This window comes from Pelophylax lessonae (genome assembly GCF_965119305.1).
Source record: "Pelophylax lessonae genome assembly, chromosome: 2".
NCBI classification, from domain to species: Eukaryota; Metazoa; Chordata; class Amphibia; order Anura; family Ranidae; genus Pelophylax; species Pelophylax lessonae.
This window is the reverse complement of record NC_138769.1, coordinates 11,367,447-11,390,890: the sequence shown is the minus strand read 5'-3', so window position 1 is coordinate 11,390,890 and position 23,444 is coordinate 11,367,447.

The following is a 23,444-nucleotide window of genomic DNA, read 5'->3' as shown; positions in this document are numbered from 1 at the left end:
CTCTAACTCTAAACTGGTAACCGTTAAATAGATTTAAAGCGTCGCAGATTGAGATCTCTATTGACTGTAGTTTGTCGCGATCCCACGGGGGGGGGCGCAATTTTAAACCGTAACATGTTGGGTATCTATTTACTCAGCGTGACATGTTCTTTCACAATATACAAAAAAAAATGGGCTAACTTTACTGTTTAGTATTTTTTAAAATTAGTGAAATGTGATTTTTCAAAATTTTTCCAAAAAAATGGCGCTTTAAAGACCGCTGCGCAAATACCGCGTGATAAAAAATATTGCAATGACCGACATTTTATTCTCCAGAGTCTTTTCTAAAAAAATATATATAATGTTTGGGGGTTCTAAGTAGTTTTCTAGGAAAAAATACTGGTTTTAACGCGTGAACAAAAAGTGTCCGAAATGGGCTGGGGCTTAAGTGGTTAAAGCGGAGTTCCGGCCACATACAACTTTTTTTTAGATAACAAATACCCCCCTAATGCTAAATCTTTCCCTAATTACACTAACCCCACATTACAGGTCATTACACTAAACAAATAAAGATAAATACTTACCTTTAAAATTGATTGCAGAGTGCGGCCATCTCCGTTGTGGGCATCTGAAGCCGCTGTGTCCCCCCCCCCCCACTGTGTCCCTCTTCCTGGAACTGGCTACCCAGAATGCCGATTGCAATCTCGCACATGCGCTGTAGATTGCAATCGGCATTCTGAATAGCGGCCGGCCGTTCCCATTGCATCCTGGGATGGATGACGCTCATCTCCCAGCACGCAATGCGAAGGAGGAAGTGACGTCGGCGGCCGTGTCCACATAGGGAGGAAGAGGAAGGAAGGTAAGTATATTTGCATTAAAAACAAGGTAAGTGAAAAGAAAAAAAAATGTCATTATCCAATTCTTTTTCAGGTACATTAACCACTTCAGCCGCGGAGGATTTGGCTGCTCAAAGACCAGGGCCTATTTTGCGATTCGGCACTGCAAGACTTTAATGGACATTTGTGCAGTCGTGCGACGCTGTACCCAAATGAAATTGACGTCCTTTTTTCCCCACAAACAGAGTTTTCTTTTGGTGGCATTTGATCACCTCTGCGATTTTTATTTTTTGCGCTATAAATAAAAAAAGAGCGACAATTTTGAAAAAAATTACAATATTTTTCAAGTATTTTTTTATATGAAATTCTCCAAAAAAATGTAAAAATCAACATTTTAGGCCAATTTGTTTTCTGCTACATATTTTTGGTAAAAGAAAATCGCAATAAGCGTATTTTTATTGGTTTGCGCAAAAGTTATTGCGTTTACTAACTACGGGAAAGATTTATGTAATTTTTATAGTGTTTTTTTTTTTTCTAACTAGTAATGGCGGCGATCTGTGATTTTTTTTTTTTTTTACGGGACTGCGACACTGCGGCGGACAGATCGGACCCCTGACTGACATTTTTGACACTTTTTGGGGGTACCAGTGACATTACTACAGTAATCAGTGCTAAAAATATGCACTGTCACTGTAAAAATGACACTGGCAGGGAAGGGGTTTACTTTATTAGTGATCAAGGGGTTAAATGTGTCCCTAGGGGCGTGATTCTAACTGACAAGGGGCGTGGCTTGTGATGTAACCTCAAAGACATACGATCCTACATAGCAGGATGATCTCTGCAGTTACATCAGAAAGAATGACAGGCGGCTTTGTTTACATCAGCCGCCTGCCTTTCTCCCTCTCCAGCGGGAGATCGCGAGTGACCGGCGGACATGGGAGCCGCCGGTCACTCGCATGGGGATGTCAGGGAACGAGCGGGCGCGGGAGCGCACGGGAGCTCGCCTGCGCGGGAGCCCCCTAGAGGCTCGTGGGCGAGCGACGTACCGGTACGTCACTTTGCCCAGGAGCGCCAGACTGCCGCAGTATATAGTCGTGCGGCGGTCGACAAGTGGTTAAAGCAAGCGGACAAGCAAAAAAAAATTTTTAGGGTGGAACTCCGCTTTAAGTCTGCTCTGCCCCACACACATTTACTTTCAACACTAACAAATATTGGACATCAGAGCAAAAGAACACAGTTTACTTACCTTCAAAAACTTGGCCTCGGGTCTGGGGGGCCGAGGTGGGTGGCCTCAGGTCAGAACCTTTAAAAAAAAAAAATGTGAACTCAAAATTGTTTGATTGCAGGGGTTAAGCATTTTAGGAGCTTAAGAACAACAAACACAATGAACCAAATACGTTTATCTTGGTGTCATCAGACCACAGGACATGGTTCCAGTAATGGCCTTGGAGGACTGGAGCGACGCCACACGTCACTTCCTCCCAACAGCCTTAAAAGGCCCTTTTTGTTTTTTTTTTTTACGTCTTAAAATATGACTTTTTTTTTTTTTTTTTTTTTTTATGTAAATGTGAGATGTGAGGTCTTTTTGACCCCAGATCTCACAATAAAGAGGACCTGTCCTACTTATTTCTATTACAAGGGATGTTTATATTCCTTGTAATAGGAATAAAAGTGACCAAATTTTTTTTTTTTTAAAGGGACAATCTAAAAATAAAAAATAAAAGGTAAAAAAAAAAAGTAAAGCGACTCGTCCCTCTGAGTTTGCGCGCAGAAGCGAACGCATACCCAAGTCGCGCCCACGTATGTAAACGTTGTTCAAACCACACATGTGAGGTATCGCCGCGATCGTTAGAGGGAGATCAATAATTCTGTCCCCAGACCTCCTCTGTAACTGTAAACTGGTAACCTGTAGAAATTTTTAAAACGTCACCTATGGAGATTTTTAAGTACCAATGTTTGTCGCCATTCCGCAAGCGTGCGCAATTTTGAAGCGTGACATGTTGGGTATCCATTTACTCGGCGTAACATTATCTTTCACATTATAGAAAAAAATTGGGCTAACTTTCCTGTTTTCTTATTTTTTTAATCTAAAAATAGTGTATTTTTTCTAAAAAGAAAAAATATATATATATATTTTTTTTTTAGTCGACTAAAATGTACTGGGGTTTTAGACGACTAAATACGAGTAAAACTACAACACTTGCAGAAGACTAAAATGGGACTAAAACTAAAATGCCATTTTAGTCCTAAGACTAAAGCTAAATTGAAATTTGCTGCAAAAATAAACACTGATATATATATATATATATATATATATATATATATATATATATATATATATATCAGTGTTTATTTTAGCAGCAAATTTCAATTTAGCTTTAGTCTTAGTCTTAGGACTAAAATGGCATTTTAGTTTTATTCCCATTTTAGTCTTCTGCAAGTGTTTTAGTTTTACTCGTATTTAGTCGTCTAAAACCCCAGTACATTTTAGTCGACTAAAACTAATTTTAGTCATCTATAATGGAATGGGTGTAGTTCATTTGTAATTTGTAATGCATTATTTAAGCATTTCTCTACAATTTCCAAACTCATTATATACTACTGCTGGTCCTGGAGTGAAAAATCAAATATGTTATTATTTATGGTATTAAGCTTTGAGCATGCACCAGTGTTAATTTTGGCAGCAAATTTCGATTTAGTTTTAGTTATAGTCTTTTGACTAAAAGGCCATTTTAGTTTTAGTCGTATTTTAGTCATCTCAATTGTTTTAGTCGTATTTTAGTCGACTAAAATTGTGTTAATTTAGTAGATGAAAACGTTTTAGTCAGTTTTAGTCGACGAAATTAACACTGATATATATATATATATATATATATATATATATATAATGTTTGGGGGGTCTAAGTAATTTTTTAGCAAAAAATACAGATTTTTAACTTGTAAACAACAAGTGTCAGAAATAAGCCCAGTCCTTAAGTGGTAAAAAATATGCTAACAAGCAATTCCTTTGAAGTCTTCTGCCAGGAAAATGGAACAAAGGCTCCTATGGGTGTGGTGGAAACACAGTGGTCAGAGTGGGTAAAGTCCTAAACACTGTTGAGCCGGACAAGAATTGACTCTAGGGAGGGTAAAACTGGGGGAATTGCTCACCACCTCTTGCATTAGAACATCTTCCGTTCCGTGACTTGCCCCCTTCGCTCACATCCAATCAGCACCAGCATCCGACCATCCACTAATCCATGCTGCATTCGGCTTCCATCTCACCCCCTGCCCATGCTCACAGCTGCTGTCCCTTGAAGAACATCACGTGCGTGATGACGACACGCCGACGCGTTTCGTTAGCCAATCCACGCTAACTTCTTCAGAGCAAGGAGGAGTTTGCAGACAGCGGCTTAAATATCCTTACGTCAGTGTAATAGTAGCCACTTGCCATCAGATGGCATGCATTCGCACACTACCTCTTCATTCACCACGCAAAAGCAAAATGTTTTAAAAAATAAATATATATATATATACAGTATCTCACAAAGGTAAGTACACCCCTCACATTTTTGTAAATATTTTATTCTATCTTTTCATGTGACAACACTGAAGAAATGACACTTTGCTACAATGTAAAGTAGTGAGTGTACAGCTTGTATAACTGTGTAAATTTGCTGTCCCCTCAAAATAACTCAACACACAGCCATTAATGTCTAAACCGCTGGCAACAAAAGTGAGTACACCCCTAAGTGACAATGTCCAAATTGGGCCCAATTAGCCATTTTCCCTCCCCGGTGTCATGTGACTCGTTAGTGTTACAAGGTCTCAGATGTGAATGGGGAGCAGGTGTGTTAAATTTGGTGTTATCGCTCTCACTCTTTCATACAGGTCACTGGAACTTCAACATGGCACCTCATGGCAAAGAACTCTCTGAGGATCTGAAAAAAAGAATTGTTGCTCTACATAAAGATGGCCTAGGCCACAGGTGTTAAACACAAGGCCCGCGGGCCAAATGCGGCCCCCCAGGCCATTTCCTTTGGCCCTCGCACCTCTCCTGCAGCTGCGGCACCCCATTTGTCTCAGCCCCCAACTTGTCTCAGTAGTCAGGAGCAGAGAGGACAGAACTCCTTTGCCAGATCCTGTGCTTCTTTGATCACCTGCAGAAAGGCTCGTCTTTGACCCCCCACCCCCCCTTTCTAGCAGTCTGCAGCAGAGAGGAGAGTAGAATTCTTCCTACAGATCCTGCACCTCTCTGTGCAGCCGCCTTGTCTCTGCCTCCCCTGGTCTCAGCATTCAGCAGACTCTGGAAGCTGACTCTAGCCCTTCTCTGGTCCTCCTCCAAACCCTGCACTTTCTTCTTCCCAGATCCCCCCCGCATCTTCTTCCTGGCAGTAGCACAAGGTAAGGGGGTGCATTGTGATGTAAGGAAGGGTGGGTGACTCTTGACTTATGATGGTCGGGGCTCTTGACATCTCATGTAAGGGGGGTGGGGTGCTCTGAACGTCTAATCTTACAGATAGAACTGGCCCTTTGAGGGCAACCATAATGCCGATGCGGCCCGTGATGAAATAGAGTTTGACACTCCTGGCCTAGGCTATAAGAAGATTGCCAAGACCCTGAAACTGAGCTGCAGCACGGTGGCCAAGACTATAAACCGGTTTAACAGGACAGGTTCCACTCAGAACAGGCCTCACCATGGTCCACCAAAGGGGTTGAGTGTATGTGTTCAGTGTCCTATCCAGAGGTTGTCTTTAAGAAATAGACGTATGAGTGCTGCCAGCATTGCTGCAGAGGTTGAAGGGGTGGGGGGTCAGCAATGTCAGTGTTTAGATCATACGTTGCACACTGCATCAAATTGGTCTGCATGGCTGTCATCCCAGAAGGAAGCCTCTTCTAAAGACGATGCACAAGAAAGCCCGCATGATAGTGACCCCAAACACACCTCCAAGATGACAACTGCCTTGCTAAAGAAGCTGAGGGTAAAGGTAATGGACTGGCCAAGCATGTCTCCAGACCTAAACCCTATTGAGCATCTGTGGGGCATCCTCAAACGGAAAGTGGAGGAGCGCAAGGTCTCTAACATTCACCAGCTCTGTGATGTCATCATGGAGGAGCAGAAGAGGACTCCAGTGGTAACCTGTGAAGCTCTGATGAACTCCATGCCCAAGAGGGTTAAAGAGGTTGTAAACTCGTTTAAAAAATTTTTTTTTTTTTTACAACCTGCAAGAGAAAGACATAATGAGCTAGTATGCATCGCATACTAGCTCATTATGAAATACTTACCTTAGAACGAGCCCCCGCCGTGCCGCTCTCTTACCTGTATGACGGGCGACATGACATGTCGCCCGTCTTCCGGGATCGCGGCATCCGGTCATCTGATTGGCCGGAGCCGCGGTGACGTCACTCCCGCGCGCGTCACGGCACGGGGCTCTGAAGGAACGGCACGATCAGCCGTTCCTTCAGAGCGCATGCGCCAGTGACGTCACTGGCTGCATTAAAGGTAAATATCTCCTAAACGGTGCAAGTTTAGGAGATATTTACAGTACCTATAGGTAAGCCTTATCATAGGCTTACCTATAGGTACAACTTCCTGAGGAGGGTTTACTTCCTCTTTAAGGCAGTGCTGGAAAATAATGGTGGCCACACAAAATATTGACACTTTGGGCCCAATTTGGACATTGTCACTTAGGGGTGTACTCACTATTGTGAGATACTTAGTATCTAATGACATCTGGAAAAACTGTAAGTGGGCTATGAGTACCCTTGGGATCAGTCATTCGCATTGCACCCTCGAGTATTTTTTTTTTTTTTCTGGCAGGGAGGTGGGCATTGTGATTAATGATGGTTTTGCTACAATTTTTAGTATTTTTCTCATATTAATAAAGGACTTGTCAAACATTTAAGAGTGTTTATTTCTAGGTCACTCTTTTTTTTTTTTTGTGAAAGAGTACCCCACACTTATTCACAGGGGGGCGGGGGGGTGGTATCTGGGGGACCCCTTATTAAAGAAGGCTTTCTGGTTCTGATAAGCCCCCCAACCAACAGACCCCACAAACACCGGGCCAGGGTTGTAGGGAGGAGGCCCTTGTCTTCATCAACATGGGTACCCCCCCTAGGTTGAGGACATGTAGCCTGATATGGTTCAGTAGGGGGAAGGCAAAGGGGTACACACTCATTACCACTCCTTTCTTCCCCAGCCAGGCTGCATGCTTGGATTAACCACTTAAGATTTTCCTGAGCAGGGCCTATTTTGCGATTCAGCACTGCGTGAATTTAATGGACAATTGCGCGGTCGTGCGACACTGTACCCAAACGAATTTGACGTAATTTTTTACCCCACAAACAGAGCTTTCTTTTGGTGGTATTTGATCACCTGTGTGATTTTTTGATCAGGCGCTATAAACAAAAAAAGAGCGTCAATTTTGCAAAAATAACAATATTTTTCACATTTTTTTATATGAAATTCCCCAAAAAAAAAAGTAAAAATCAAAATTTTTTAACATTTTAGGCCAATTTGTTTTGTGCTACATATGTTTGGTAACAAAAATCGCAAAAAAGCGTATTTTGATTGGTTTGCGCAAAAGTTATTGCGTTTACTAACTACGGGAAAGATTTTTGTCATTTTTGTTGTTTTTTTTTTTAAACGAGTAATGGCGGCGATCTGCGATTTTTTTTACGGGACTGCAACATTGCGGCGGACAGATCGGACCCTTGACTGACATTTTTGACACTTTTGGGGTTACCAGTGACATTACTACAGTAATCAGTGCTATACATATGCACTGTTACTGTAAAAATGACACTGGCAGTGAAGGGGTTAACTTTTTTTTGAGAGGGAGGGGTCAAGTGTGTCCCTAGGGGCGTGCTTCTAACTGTGATTGGGTGTGGCTACTGGTGTAAGAACAGTGATCAACGGTCCTACATAGCAGAACCGTATGATCACCATTCTTACACAGGGAAGAATGACAGGCATAGAAACATAGAAACATAGAAACATAGAATGTGTCGGCAGATAAGAACCATTTGGCCCATCTAGTCTGCCCAATATATCTGAATCCTATGAATAGTCCCTGGCCCTATCTTATATGAAGGATAGCCTTATGCCTATCCCAAGCATGCTTAAACTCCTTCACTGTATTTGCAGCTACCACTTCTGCAGGAAGGTTATTCCATGCATCCACTACTCTCTCAGTAAAGGCGGCTGTGTTTACATTAGCTGCCTGCCTTTCTCCCGGTGTAACCGCCGATCGTAAGTGACCGGCGGACATCGGGTCCGCCGGGCACACGCGCGGGGGGTCCGTGACCGAGCGGGAGCGTGCGCTCGCTCCCTAGAGCCTCACAGGCTAGCGACGTAGTCCTACGTCGCTTTGCCTGTGAGGGGCTGACCGCCGCAGTAAATAGTCGTGCGGCGGTCGGCAAGTGGTTAAAGATCTGGTATGGATTTTCTGGGGGATCTCGCACATTTTCCTGTTTTTTTTTTTAAGGTATTCCTTAACAATCCATGATAGACTCTGAGGGTCTGGTATATATTTTGGGGTGGGGTGGGGTGGGGAGGGAAGGGGTCCAAAGTTGTTTTTTACTCTTGCTGTAGGATTTGCTACAGCAAAAAAATAGCGCTACAAAGTAATCCAAGCCAATTGTAGAATACTTGTTATTTATAAGCATTTAAGCATTTAAAAAAAAAAAAAAAAATCACTGCTCCCCAGCCAAATGGAATTTTTTTTTAGTTTGCATTGGTTAGTTGTTCCCCAGTGCACTACGCACCCCCTCCATAATATCTTTTGACACCCTCTTGCCTGGCTCTGAAAATTGGCATTTTTAATTTGACAGATTCGATTCCCATTGATTTCAATGTGGTTTGGAATCCACATTTGTCTAATAAGGTTCGACCCAAACCCAAAACGGTTCAGCCCACCCCTCTCTTTTGGTAAGATGGTCATTGTCAGCCTGATTTGTAATGTTTGGTAGTTTGTAGGTGAATGGAGAGGATCTGCACACAACATTTACACCCCTCGTCCTCTATATGTGGTGATGGTGGGGAATTTTATTTGTTGGTTGTATTTGTCATGACCCGTGTGTGTGTCAGTCATACTGAAACTCCCGTGAAATAGAATCCTCTGAAGACTCTCGTAGAAGAAAAATGAAACTTCTGAGAACGACGATAGACGCTGGACTGTATGTGAGTTCAGAGACATCCTGCTACCTGTATAACCACACAGAGCATTTCACACCACTGAGATCAGACAGGTTCCCGTCTACAAAGTATAATGAGAGCGCCAAATCACAGGTCCAAGAATCAAAAAAATGTTTAATATTGTTTCCATACAAGACAACACGGAATATCCAACGCGTTTCACGGGCTCAAAGATATCCCTGTTCTTCAGGGCTACAAATTAAAAGCAAGAAAAATTAATTTTTAAAAGTGCATTTACGCTTTTGCTGCCAAATTGCAAAAAAACCTACTTTATATTTGTTCGCATTCACATAGCATAGCTTAAAAAATCTTTAAACATTGAAGCTTACTTTTTTTTTGTTGCTTTTTCACTTGCATTAAAATCGTACTTAAAATTTAATGTTAACCTATTCCTGGAATATGTCTTCCATGGGGCCCCATGTGTTTGTGCCGGAGCTGCAATCGATTGTTCACACCCATCGCAGAGACTGAGCTGTCACCAGCAGGTCCAGTTCTCCTACTGACAATGGGTGCTAGCCTGTGATTTGCAATCACCATAATTACCAACTGTGGAACCCTCCCCTGTACTCTTGTTCTTCTAAATCAGTGGTCTCAAAACTGTGGCCCATTGCATGCCTCTATCTGGCCCTTGAGGCAATATTCCTCCCAATGACACCATCAATGGACCACTATTCTTCTTACTGTCACCAATCATGGCAACTATGTGTTCCACTGACACCATTGATGGGGCATCATTCCGTCTGTTGGTACCAACAATGGGCCACTATTCCTCTAACTGTCACCAGTGATGGCCACTATCCCTTCCACTGACACTATTGATGGGGCATCATTCCATCAATTGGCACCAACAATGGGTCACTATTCTTCTTACTGACACCAACGATGGCCAATATTCTTTCCACTGACACCATCAATGGGGCACTTTTCCATCTATTGGCACCAACAATGGGACACTTTTCTTTTTTTTTTTTTTGCCAACGATGGCCTCTATTCCTCCCACTGACACCGACAATAAGGCACTATTCCTCCCACTTACACCAACAATGAGGCACTATTCCTCCCACTGACACCATCAGTGAACCACTATTCTTCTTACTGTCACCAATGATGGCCGCTATTTCTTCCACTGACACAATCAATGGGGCATTATTCCATCCATTGGCACCAACAACGGGTCACTATTTTTCTTATTGATGCCAACAATGGCCACTATTCCTCCCACTTACACCGACAATGAGGCACTATTCCTCCCACTGACACCATCAATGGACCACTATTCTTCTTACTGTCACCAATGATGGCAACTATGTCTTCCACTGATGCCATTGATGGGGCACTGTTTCATCTGTTGGCACCAACAATGGGCCACTATTCTTCTAACTGTCACCAATGATGGCCACTATTCCTTGCACTGACACCATCGATGGGGCATTATTCCATCTAGTGACACCAACAATGGGTCACTATTCTTCTTACTAACACCAACAATGGCCAATAATCGACACCATCAATGGGGCACTATTCCATCTATTGGCACCAACAATGGACCACTATTCTTCTTTCTTTTACCAATAATGCGGCACTATTCCTTCCATTTCCTTCCACTGACACTAACAATGGGCAACTATTCTTCTTACTGTCACCAATAATGGGGCACCATTCCTTCCACTGACACTAACAATGGGCCACTATTCTTCTTACTGTCACCAATAATGCGGCACTATTCCTTCCATTCCTAACACTGACACTAACAATGGGCCACTATTCTTGTTACAGACAGCAATGATGGGGCACTATTCCTTCCACTGACACCAGCAGTGGGGCACTATTCCTTCCACTGACACCAACAATGGGGCACTATTCCTTCCACTGACACCACCAATGAGACCCTACTCCTCTGACACTACCAGTGCGTCACTATTCCTTCCTTTCTTATAGCCACTGACAATCAAGCCTAAAGCGTTGTTTAATTACACTGATGCCAGGACATTTTCTACTCCTAACAGCCACAGTTCAGCCCCCCTGAAGTCTGAAGGATAGTAATCTGGCCCTTTGTTAAGAAAGTTTGGAGACCCCTGCTCTAAAGTGTAGAGTGGGGAGTGTATGGCGATGGGTAGTATGTACAGGAGAGGAGTGTGGAGTGTATGGAGGTGGGTAGTATGTACAGGAGAGGAGTGTGGAGTGTATGGAGGTGGGTAGTATGTACAGGAGAAGAGTGTGTAGTGTATGGAGGTGGGTAGAATGTACAGAAGAGGAGTGTGGAGTGTATGGCAGTGGGTATTATGTGCAGGAAAGGAGTGTGGAGTGTATGACGATGAGTAGCATGTGTAGAAGAGGAGTGCAAAGTGTATGGCAGTGGGTAGTATGTGCAGGAGAGTAGTGCAGAGTGCATGGCGGTGGGTAGTATGTGCCGGAGAGAGGTGCAAAGTGTATGGCGGTGGGTAGTCTGTGCAGAAGAGGAGTGCAAAGTGGTGTATGGCAGTGGGTAGTTTGTGCAGAAGAGGAGTGTGGAGTGTGCGGCGGTGAGTAGTATGTGCAGGAGAGGAGTGCAAAGTGTATGGAGGTGGGTAGTATGTGCAGGAGAAGAGTAAGCAGTGTATGGCGGTGGGTGGTATGTACAGAAGAGGAGTGCAGAGTGTTGGGCGGTGGGTAGTATGTGCAGGATAGGAGTGGGGAGTGTATGGTGGTGGGTAGTATGTGCAGGATAGGAGTGGGGAGTGTATGGTGGTGGGTAGTATGTGCAGGAGGGAAGTGCGGAGTGTATGGAGGTGGGTAATATGTGCAGGAGAGGAGTGGGGAGTGTATGGCAGTGGATAGTATGTGCAGGAGAGGAGTGTGGAGTGTATGGAGGTGGGTAGTATGTGCAGGAGAGGAGTGTGGAGTGTATGGAGGTGGGTAGTATGTGCAGGAGAGGAGTGTGGAGTGTATGGAGGTGGGTAGTATGTGCAGGAGAGGAGTGTGGAGTGTATGGAGGTGGGTAGTATGTGCAGGATGGTGAAAGTAGGGCAGTGAAGGGTGTCAGTAGTTCTTTATTATTATTTTAATAATTTTTTTAGAATATCATTTTTTTTTCAAAATGCTTTTTGGGGGCCACTGAATGGTGTCAGTAGGGCAATTCACAGTGTCACAAGAGAAGGACACGGGGGGCTAGAGGAGGACACAGAAAGGCTGAGAAGGACACAGGGGGACAGCTGGGGGTTATTGGTGCAGTGGTGAGAGGCAGTTACAGCAGGGCAGCCTACCTTATAGGGCCCCCAACCCTGCCCCTGACCCCGCATACCTGCCTAAAAGAATGCAGCTTTGTCTTTAAGCAGGACAAAAGGGAGCACTGGTGCTCAGTCATGGGGAGATGGGTGGTCCTGATGCTAAGTGGGGAGAGATTTTGGGTCTTGGTGCTTAGTGGGGTGAGATGGGGATCCTGGTGCTTACTGGGGGGAGATGGGGGGTTTTGGGGCTTAGTGGGGGGAGATGGGGGATCCTGGTGCTTAGTGGAGAGAGATGGGTGTCTTGGTTCATAGCGGGGAGGATTTGTACTGGGAAGGTGGATTTGGGTGGGCGGATTAGTGATAGGACTGGGGAGAGGATTTGTGCTGGCATGGGGGATTTGGGGGAAAGAGTACTTGTGCTGGAGAGAGTCTGACCCAGGATTGGGGGGAGGTTGTGCTGGAAAGGAGGGCATGGGGGAAACGATCTGTGCTAGAAGTGGGGAGAGTTTTTTTTTTTTCTAAGAGGGGGATTGGCGTTGGGGATTTGTCCTGGGGGTGATTTGAAGAGATGTCCTTCATGCTGCGCCCCATCACAAATACAGCCCAACATGAAGGCGGTCCCAGTTCTGCTGTAGACTGTGGGGGTGGGGTGGCAGGAGGACGTTGGGGTGGGGAGGAGGCACCTTTGCCTGTGTGGAAAATACTCCTTGCACCGACCCTGTAGAGGTATTCTACTCAAGGGTTGATAGACCCAAAGATGACCTCCCAACTGCCATTGACCTTATCATAGTTTGTCTAATCAAGGACAAGTAGCAGGATATCTGTCTGCACAGTCAGATTCATTTTCCAGGTAACTACTTAGTGCTCAGAAGCTCCCAATTTCAGTGCTGGCCAGGATGACCAAATGTTTTAAGGGCAATAAATCTAGACTACAAGGACAGCTACATTTTCATTGCACAGTCTGCAAAGGAGGTCTGCGACTAGACTAGGGACAACTACTCTGAAGTCTTCTCCTGTATGTCTGACCTCCGTTCCTCTTGATCGGACAGGGTCAGCAACCTCTACAGTCCTTAATGAGTACTTGATGTGAGTTATCTTCAGATTTTCTATGGTTACTGTACCTAAAGCCCCCCTTAATGCGGCCCCCTTCCTGTCCTGGCCACATTAAAGCTGCGTGGGTTTCTATGGCTACTGTTACGCCACTAATTCTACTGAAACTGAGTTCTGTGGTGGGGAAGAAGAGGAAGAGGTATGCAGATCTCATTCTTGAGAAATAGAAAGTACTAGAGACACAAAATAGGTTACCACCTGAGTCTGAACACTACAGCAGAGCGAACCAACGACAGAGAAGAAATATGAGCCCCGTTTTATTATTATAAAAAAAGAATATCAAAAACTTAAGGGCTCATTCACACTTGTGGATTGTGGCAACACGCGGTAAGTTACGAACGTTCCTGCAACACACCTGGTCCATGCGTGGTCCATGGTGGGACATTTATTGTGAATGGCACCCAAGGCATTGTATAGCAGAGCACAGTAATGCACAAAGCAAGCGTTGTGGTGCTCTGCATTGCTAAAAAAATATATAAACCAAGTGTAAAGGAAAGGCGCTCACAATATAAAAATAATTTGTTGAACCATAATAACAATAAAAAAAGGAGACCACCTAGAACAGGGATCCTCAAACTACGGCCCTCCAGCTGTTGCGGAACTACACATCCCATAAAACTCCGACATTCACAGACATGACTAGACATGATGGGAATTGCAGTTCCTGAACAACTGGAGGGCCATAGTTTGAAGACCCCTGACCTAGAGTGTGGTCACAAAAGTGCTGAAATACAAAAACCATATACAGTATGTATAAAGAAAGTCCAGCGTGACAATCCCAACACCAAAAGTAAAATGCTTCTAGATCAGCCTTTTTCAACCAGGGTTCCCAGACACCCTGGGGTGCCTTGAGGTTTCTTCAGGGGTGCCTTGGCAAAATGCCTAAAAATTGCCCAAAAATTGTATACAATTGGCCACAGGTTTTTATTATGCATCATTAGGACTAGGGATGATCGAACTTTTGAAAAGTTTGGTTTGACCAGAACACCCGAATTTCCCGAAAGTTCGGTTCGGATTCCAGAACCCCATTGAAATCAATGGGACCCGAACTTCTGCAATCAAAAAACACCATTTTGAAGCCCTAAAACCTAATAAATTCCCCTAAAAAGCGCCCCTTTGGTTCTGGGTCATGCCCCAGGGACTATGAATCAGGCAAAAAAAGTTCTTAAAAATTGTCGTTTTTGATAGAGAGCCAATTATTGAAAAAATTATTGAAAAAAAAAAATTAGATTTCTTTGGATTTAGTGTCTGGGGGTCTAAAAAGTGCACCTGTGAAGTTTCAGCTCTGTAGCATGTCCAGAACCAGAAAAAAAATGATTATTTTTCTTATAATTTCAGTAGCGCAGGGATGGTGTTACCCTCCTTTCATAAAGTGCAAATAAATGCACTACATAAACAAAGACTTTTGAAGGACTCTGTTCTTGCTTAGTTGGATGTTTTGGATTATTTATGCAATTTATGCACTTTATTTATTGCACTTTATGAAAGAAGGGTAACACCATCCCTGCGCTACTGAAAGTTTTTGTGATGAATTTTAATTTATGTATAGTTGTCACTGAGGCTTTATCAGAGTCAGGTCACCCTAAACTACGGTCACCCTGACATGGCAGAGTGGGGTCACCCTGGCATGGCAGAGCCAGGTCACCCTAAACTCCAGTCACCCTGACATGACAGAGTGGGGTCACCCTGGCATGGCAGAGCCAGGTCACCCTAAACTCCGGTCACCCTGACATGACAGAGTGGGGTCACCCTGGCATGGCAGAGTCAGGTCACCCGAAACTCCGGTCACCCTGACATGGCAGAGTGGGGTCACCCTGGCGTGGCAGAGTCAGGTCACCCTAAACTACGGTCACCCTGACATGGCAGAGTGGGGTCACCCTGACATGGCAGAGTCAGGTCACCCTAAACTACGGTCACCCTGACATGGCAGAGTGGGGTCACCCTGGCATGGCAGAGTCAGGTCACCCTAAACTCCGGTCACCCTGACATGGCAGAGTGGGGTCACCATGTGCTTTCTGTAAAGGGGTGTGGTATTTTGCACAATAGCTGACTAGCAAGTACATATACCTGCTGTAGATATATCACCAGTGCAACGTGCTCACTAGATGGAACCCTGACACTTAAAAGTATCCCTACAAAAACTAGATTATTGAATCTAACTATAGTGGTATATAGTACCCTAACTACACTACATATCCCTTTCCTCACACTAAAGGAACAGCTCCATACAGCAGAAGATAATTGCAAAATGACACTGGAGCTTTACAAGCAGCAGGAGAAACACAAATGCTTCCACTCTCTTCAAAAGCCTCTGTATTACAGTGCTAGAGGTTAGGCGGGGCTATGTTATATACTGGGGGGTGTATTCACTCCTGATTGGCCTCTGGACCCGTAGTCACTCCAATCACGTTCCTAGCAGACTCCTGCCCCCTCATTGACTTTTACTAGCGTTTCTGGGCCAATCACAGGCTTTTAAAGCCCAGTTCCTGTCTCATTGCATTTTGGGCGGTTCTGGTGACCGAATTCCGAACTTTTACCGCAAAAAGTTCGGAATTCGGCCTAATTTCGAACACCCAATGTTCGGGTCGAACCGATGGTCGACCCGAACCGTTCGATCATCCCTAATTAGGACCTTCCAGCTGCCAACCTCCTAAGGAGGATGTCAGTCGCCTGTATAGCATCTTTGTGCTACCTTCACTTGTCTCTCTCTATGAACTTTGGGGTCACTTTAGCTGAGTGATATAGAAAAACTGAGGAAGAAGAGAAACTTTGGTGTACTAGTCAGTAGTAGTGTGCACCTCTCACGTTGCGCATACTACCTATGTGGTTGTTGCTCCATTATGTAAACCTATTAGAATAGTTTTTACATTTTAGAATGTGGCTCCTCAGGACTGTCTATAATGCCTCGAGATTGCCTATAATTTTAAAGAGCGCCTTAACTAAAAAAAGGTTGAGAAACACTGTTTTAGATGATCTTGTCTCCTGTTTCCTTCAACACAAGTGCTCAATAAATAGATGGCAACTCACTAGAAGTGTATGACCCCTTTTTACAGAAGGTCAGGAAAAGCATTACTGGAAAATCAGATTGTTCCTCAGATAACACCACTCCGCTTCTAGATCCCTCAGGACAAGGCTAGGATGTAGGAATACTCCACAGAAGACATAAATAAGTACTTCATGGTGTAGTAAGTTTATTAATAGTTAAAAACCGAGGCATTTTTGCCCCATCCTCTATTTTGGAGAAACCCAACCTAAAGGATCCTTTCCACCACCATAAATGTAAACCAGAAATTGCATTTCGTCACTTCCTGAAGACACCTACATGGTGAACCGTACGTCAGGGTGGGGGACTTGTCACTTCCGGGTCCCATGTGACTATCCACCAGGCCTACTGTTGGATCACATGCCAGAGCCAGACTGACAGGCCCATCTGAACATGCTGTCTACACCTAGTCCGGGAACAGGCACAAATACATGTGAGTTCTCACCTTTATGTACGTTTTTAACTATTATGAACTTACTACACCAGAAGATAGACTTAGAACTAAACTAGAGAAACTTAACATAAATAAATCACCAGGACCTGATGGCTTGCACCCGAGGGTTCTTAAAGAACTCAGCCAGGTGATAGCCAGGCCGTTATTCTTGATCTTTACGGGTAGTCTACAGACGGGTATGGTGCCAGCTGATTGGAAAAAAGCCAACGTGGTACCAATATTTAAAAGAGGGCCGAGATATATCCCGGGTAATTTTAGACCAGTCAGCCTAACATCAGTAGTCTGCAAGATTTTGGAGGGGATGATAAGGGACCACATACAAGACTTTAGTAATGAAAATGGTATTATTAGTAGTATTCAGCATGGATTGATGAAAAATCGTTCTTGCCAGACCAATCTATTAACCTTCTATGATGATGTGAGTTGCCATCTAGTTAAAGGAAGGATGTGGTGTATCTGGACTTTGCAAAGGCATTTGACACAGTTCCCCACAAACGCTTACTGTACAAACTAAGGTACGTAGGTATGGACCATAGGGTGAGTACCTGGATAGAGAACTGGCTCCAGGGGCGAGTCCAGAGGGTGATGATTAATGGGGAGTACTTTTATTGGGCGGGTGTGGAAAGTGGGGTCCCCCAAGCATCTGTCCTGGGACCAATCCTGTTTAATTTATTCATAAATTATCTAGAGGAGGGGATATCTAGCACAATCTCAGTATTTGCGGATGATACTAAGCTAAGCATGCCAATATCTTCTATGCAGGATGTGGAAACCTTATAAGCAGACCTGAACAAAATAATGGGAAGGGCAACTACATGGCAGATGAGGTTTAATGTTGAAAAATTTAAGGTAATGCACTTGGGCATCATAAACACGAAAGCAAGCTACTTGCTGGGGGGGCTCTGGGTGAATCTAAAATGAAAAAGGACCTGGGGGTCCTAGTGGACAACAGCAACAGAATACTGGCATATATAAAAAAGGGGATTCACTCCAGAAATAAAGAGATTATTCTCCCACTCTACAAGACTCTGGTCCGGCCACATCTGGAGTATGCTGTCCAGTTCTGGGCACCGGTCCTCATCAAGGATGTGCTGGAACTAAAGAGAGTACAGAGAAGGGCAACAAAAATAATTAGGTGAATGGAGGACATCAGCTATGAGGAAAGACTACAAGCACTGAACTTATTCTCTCCGGAGAAGAGACGCTTGAGAGGGGATATGATATCCATGTACAAATACTTTACTGGTGATGACCATGGCATAAGGAACAAACTTTTCAGAGAAAGGGAATACAATAAGACACGTGGTCACTCACTAAAACAAGAGGAAAAACGGTTTAAACTTAAAATACGTAAGGGGTTCTTTACTGTCAGACCAGTAAGGATGTGGAATTCTCTTCCACAAGCAGTGGTATCAGCAGGGAGCATTGATAGTTTCAAAAAACTATTAGATGGGCACCTTAAAGACCACAACATAAAGGGGTATACAATGTACGGTTAACAGCAAACACACAAACACATCATAGGTTGAGCTGGATGGACTGATGTATAGGATGGCAGTGTTTTAGGGGACAAAATAGTTTGCTTTGCCCTTTGTTCTTTCGGCTCGGATGGCTCTTCCCTAACCGGTTCATCTTCTGGTTCTATAGATGTCTGAGAAGTTTCTGTGTTTACTACAGTCAAGGAGGCTGGAGGATTGCGTATAATTTCTGGAACCTCAGGCCTGAGGGTTCCAGTATTTGTCCCACTGGGAGGAGGAGGAGTAGCAGTCCTTGACAGTGTAGATGGCCAAAACCAATCCATGTAGACACCTTCCTCCTCATTGCTTTCCCCGTCATCTGCATCCGTTGGCAAGGACAGAGACCTTGACACTGGGCGTGATGTCTGAGAGACAGTTTGAGTAGGCCATGAATCTGGTTGATGGGGCCCATAAACTGCTTCTGATAGTGGCAAGAGGTGATTCTGGTCTTTAATGGACCCCTGGTTCCTACTGGGCAAATCTAGTATATCAGCAATCTAGACAAAAGATGACAAAAGGATGAGATTTCCACCAGTCAGCTAGCCAAATCTTCCCAGGGATTCCTCGGCAGCACTCTATCACCAGGTTATAGGTCCTACACCCTTACTTTCAAAGTCAAAGTTTCTTTTGTTTCACTGCTCTCGAGTGTGGGGCAGCCTGGGCTTTCTTGCATGCCGTTTTCAGATTCTTCCTTAAGCTCCACATATGGGAGGTCATCATCGTTTGGTCTGAGGATGTGCCGACTGCTAAGTCAACTGGCATTGAGTCCCCCTCTCAATTATTAGCATATTGGGGGAGTACCCTGTGGCATTGTTCTCTGGGCTCTCATAGGCAGGGCTTTTTTTTCAGGGGGAACACAGGGGAACGCAGTTCCGGCACCTCCAGAACTAAATGTATGTAATAGCAGGTGCTGGGGTGTGCTGGAGGGTCTATTGACGCTGGTTGCTGAGGGATCTATTGTTGCTGGAGGGGATCTATTGTTGCTGGGGAGTTCTACTGTTGCTCACGAGGTGTCTATAGTTGCTGGGGGTCAGTTGTTGCTGGGAGGGATGTACTGTTGTCTTTGTTGCTGGCTGCTGTAGGGTATATTGATGCTGGCTACTGAGGAACCTTTTGTTGCTGGAAGGGATCTATGTTTGTAGGGGGGGTCTCTATTGTTGCTGGTAGGGATTTATTGTTGCTGGGGGTGGGGCTTATGTTGTAGAGGGTCAGTTGTTGCTGGGAGGGATGTACTGTTGAGGGAGGGGGGTCTTTGTTGCTGGCTGCTGGAGGGTCTATTGATGCTGGCTGTTGGGAGTCTATTGTTGCTGGGGTGGATCTACTGTTGTTGGAGTGTCCATTGTTGTTAGATCTATTTTACTGTCTTTCTTGTTATCATTAACAAATTCCATACAAATTACTTAGCACCACAAAATAATACATGGGACTGTATTCTCTAAAAGGGGTGGTATTGTGAGGTGGGTAGGGGGTGGAACCAAGGAACGGTGCTTGGAGGTGGGTAAGGGGCGGAGTCAAAGGGTGACTCGAAAGGGAGGAGTCCCTGAACCTATTCTCTGAGAAAAATAGCCCTGCTCATAGGTATGTATGACTGCTGAAATATGCTGACTCCAATGCTGTTTCTTCTCTTCCAGGAGATTCCCGAGCATATCTACTAGAGTGTGATTGAATCCCTCTGCCCGTTGGTCTCCTTGCGGGTCATAAGGAGTTGCTCTGGACTTCTGAATGCCTAAACAGTCTCTTAACCACTTAAGCCCCGGAAGATTTTACCCCCATTCCGACCAGGGGGTATTTTGCGATTCGGCACTGCGTGACTTTAACGGACAATTGCGTGGTCGTGCGACGCTGTACCTAAACGAATTTGGCGTCCTTTTTTTCCCACAAACAGAGCTTTCTTTTGGTGGTATTTGATCACCTGTGCGATTTTTTGATCACGCGCTATAAACAAAAAAAGAGCGTCAATTTTGCAAAAATAACAATATTTTTCCCATTTTTTTATATGAAATTTCCCCCAAAAAAAATGTAAAAATCAAAATTTTTTAACATTTTCGGCCAATTTGTTTTATGCTACCTATGTTTGGTAAAAAAAATCGCAAAAAGCGTATTTTGATTGGTTTGCGCAAAAGTTATCGCGTTTACTAACAAAGGGAAAGATTTTTGTCATTTTTGTTGTTTTTTTTTTAACGCGTAATGGCGGCGATCTGCGATTTTTTTTGCGGTACTGCGACATTGCGGTGGACAGATCGGACCCTTGACTGACATTTTTGACACTTTTGGGGTTACCAGTGACATTTCTACAGTAATCAGTGCTATATATATGCACTGTTACTGTAAAAATACACTGGTAGTGAAGGGGTTAACTTTATTTGGGAGGGAGGGGCTGTGTGTGTCCCTAGGGGCGTGCTTTCTACTGTGATTGGCTGTGGCTTCAGCTGTAAGGACACTGATCAACAGATCTACATAGTAGATCCATGTGATCAGTGTCTTTGCAGCGAGGAGAATGACAGGCAGTTTGTTTACACAAGCTGCCTGACATTCTCCCTCTCCCCCGCCGATCGCCGAGTGGCCGGCGGACATCGGGTCCGCTGGTCACACGCGCGGGGGGGCCCGTGACCACGCGGGAGCGCGCCTCCGGGGGCGCGCGCTCGCTCCCTAGACCCTCACAAGCAAGCAACGTAGCCCTACGTTAGTTTGCCTGTGAGGGGCTGACCGCCGACGTAGATAGTCGTGCGGCGGTCGGCAAGTGGTTAATGAGTCTAATCTCAAAGTCTCTACCTTAGTCAGAGTGAATGCATTGAGGCAGGCCTTAATGGAAGAAGATCTCTACCAGAACTTTGGCCACAGTAGATGCTTACTGGTCTTTAGTTGGGTAAGCCTGGGCATACTGGGTAAAGTGGTCGGTCACCACCAGGACATTTTCCTGTCCACCTGACTTAGGTTCCAGACGTGTGAAATCAGCACAACAGAAGAGTGACCAAAAAAAGGTTGTTTTACATACATCAGTCACAATTTAACCCTCTAGCCCTTCACCACATGTATGTGAGAAACCTAGGTGACACATTTAAACCAACCACAATCCTGCCAGCTAATGCCTTACACACTATATTTGCAGAAACTACTGAAAATAGGAACTTACAATCCATTTACTACTGCTTAAGGTGAACAGAAACTATCTTCAGTGTTGCAGTAGGTATACATCTACAAGGACAAAAGAATAATTGGAGCAAAATTGACTTTTCTGGTGCACAAGTATATTCGTGCACTGAATCTTACAAACAATCTTTTTATTAAAGAAGTAATTATAAATATTACATTAAAAATGCTAATTTGTCCCAGTATACAGTGCATTGCGAAAGTATTCGGCCCCCTTGAACTTTTTGACCTTTTGCCACATTTCAGGCTTCAAACATAAAGATATAAAACTGTAATTTTTTTTGATGAATCAACAACAAGTGGGACACAATCATGAAGTGGAACGAAATTTATTGGAGATTTCAAACTTTGTTAACAAATAAAAAAACTGAAAAATTGGGCGTGCAAAATTATTCAGCCCCTTTACTTTCAGTGCAGCAAACTCTCTCCAGAAGTTCAGTGAGGATCTCTGAATGATCCAATGTTGACCTAAATGACTAATGATGATAAATAGAATCCACCTGTGTGTAATCAAGTCTCCGTATAAATGCACCTGCACTGTGATAGTCTCAGAGGTCCGTTTAAAGCGCACAGAGCATCATGAAGAACAAGGAACACACCAGGCAGGTCCGAGATACTGATGTGGAGAAGTTTAAAGCCGGATTTGGATACAAAAAGATTTCCCAAGCTTTAAACATCCCAAGGAGCACTGTGCAAGCTATAATATTGAAATGGAAGGAGTATCAGACCACTGCAAATCTACGAAGACCTGGCCGTCCCTCTAAACTTTCAGCTCCTACAAGGAGAAGACTGATCAGAGATGCAGCCAAGAGGCCCATGATCACTCTGGATGAACTGCAGAGATCTACAGCTGAGGTGGGAGACTCTGTCCATAGGACAACAATCAGTCGTATACTGCACAAATCTGGCCTTTATGGAAGAGTGGCAAGAAGAAAGCCATTTCTTAAAGATATCCATAAAAAATGTAGTTTAAAGTTTGCCACAAGCCACCTGGGAGACACCAAACATGTGGAAGAAGGTGCTCTGGTCAGATGAAACCAAAATCAAACTTTTTGGCAACAATGCAAAACGTTATGTTTGGCGTAAAAGCAACACAGCTCATCACCCTGAACACACCATCCCCACTGTCACACATGGTGGTGGCAGCATCATGGTTTGGGCCTGCTTTTCTTCAGCAGGGACAGGGAAGATGGTTAAAATTGATGGGAAGATGGATGGAGCCAAATACAGGACCATTCTGGAAGAAAACCTGATGGAGTCTGCAAAAGACCTGAGACTGGGACGGAGATTTGTCTTCCAACAAGACAAAGATCCAAAACATAAAGCAAAATCTACAATGGAATGGTTCACAAATAAACATATCCAGGTGTTAGAATGGTCAAGTCAAAGTCCAGACCTGAATCCAATCGAGAATCTGTGGAAAGAACTGAAAACTGCTGTTCACAAACGCTCTCCATCCAACCTCACTGAGCTTGAGCTGTTTTGCAAGGAGGAATGGGCAAAACTTTCAGTCTCTCGATGTGCAAAACTGATAGAGACATACCCCAAGCGACTTACAGCTGTAATCGCAGCAAAAGGTGGCGCTACAAAGTATTAACTTAGGGGGCTGAATAATTTTGCATGCCCAATATTTCAGTTTTTTATTTGTTAAAAAAGTTTGAAATATCCAATAAATTTTGTTCCACTTCATGATTGTGTCCCACTTGTTGTTGATTCTTCACAAAAAATTACAGTTTTATATCTTTATGTTTGAAGCCTGAAATGTGGCAAAAGGTCAAAAAGTTCAAGGGGGCCAAATACTTTCGCAAGGCACTGTATATATCTAACCCCTAGATGGATTTCTCACATCGCCATGGACTCCTAATAATAATTAAACATTGCAGTACACACCTAGCTTACATTCCATAGTTCTGCATAGTTTGTCCTATGGGAGAGAGGGGAAAGCTCCCAATTTTCAACATGTTTTGCAGACT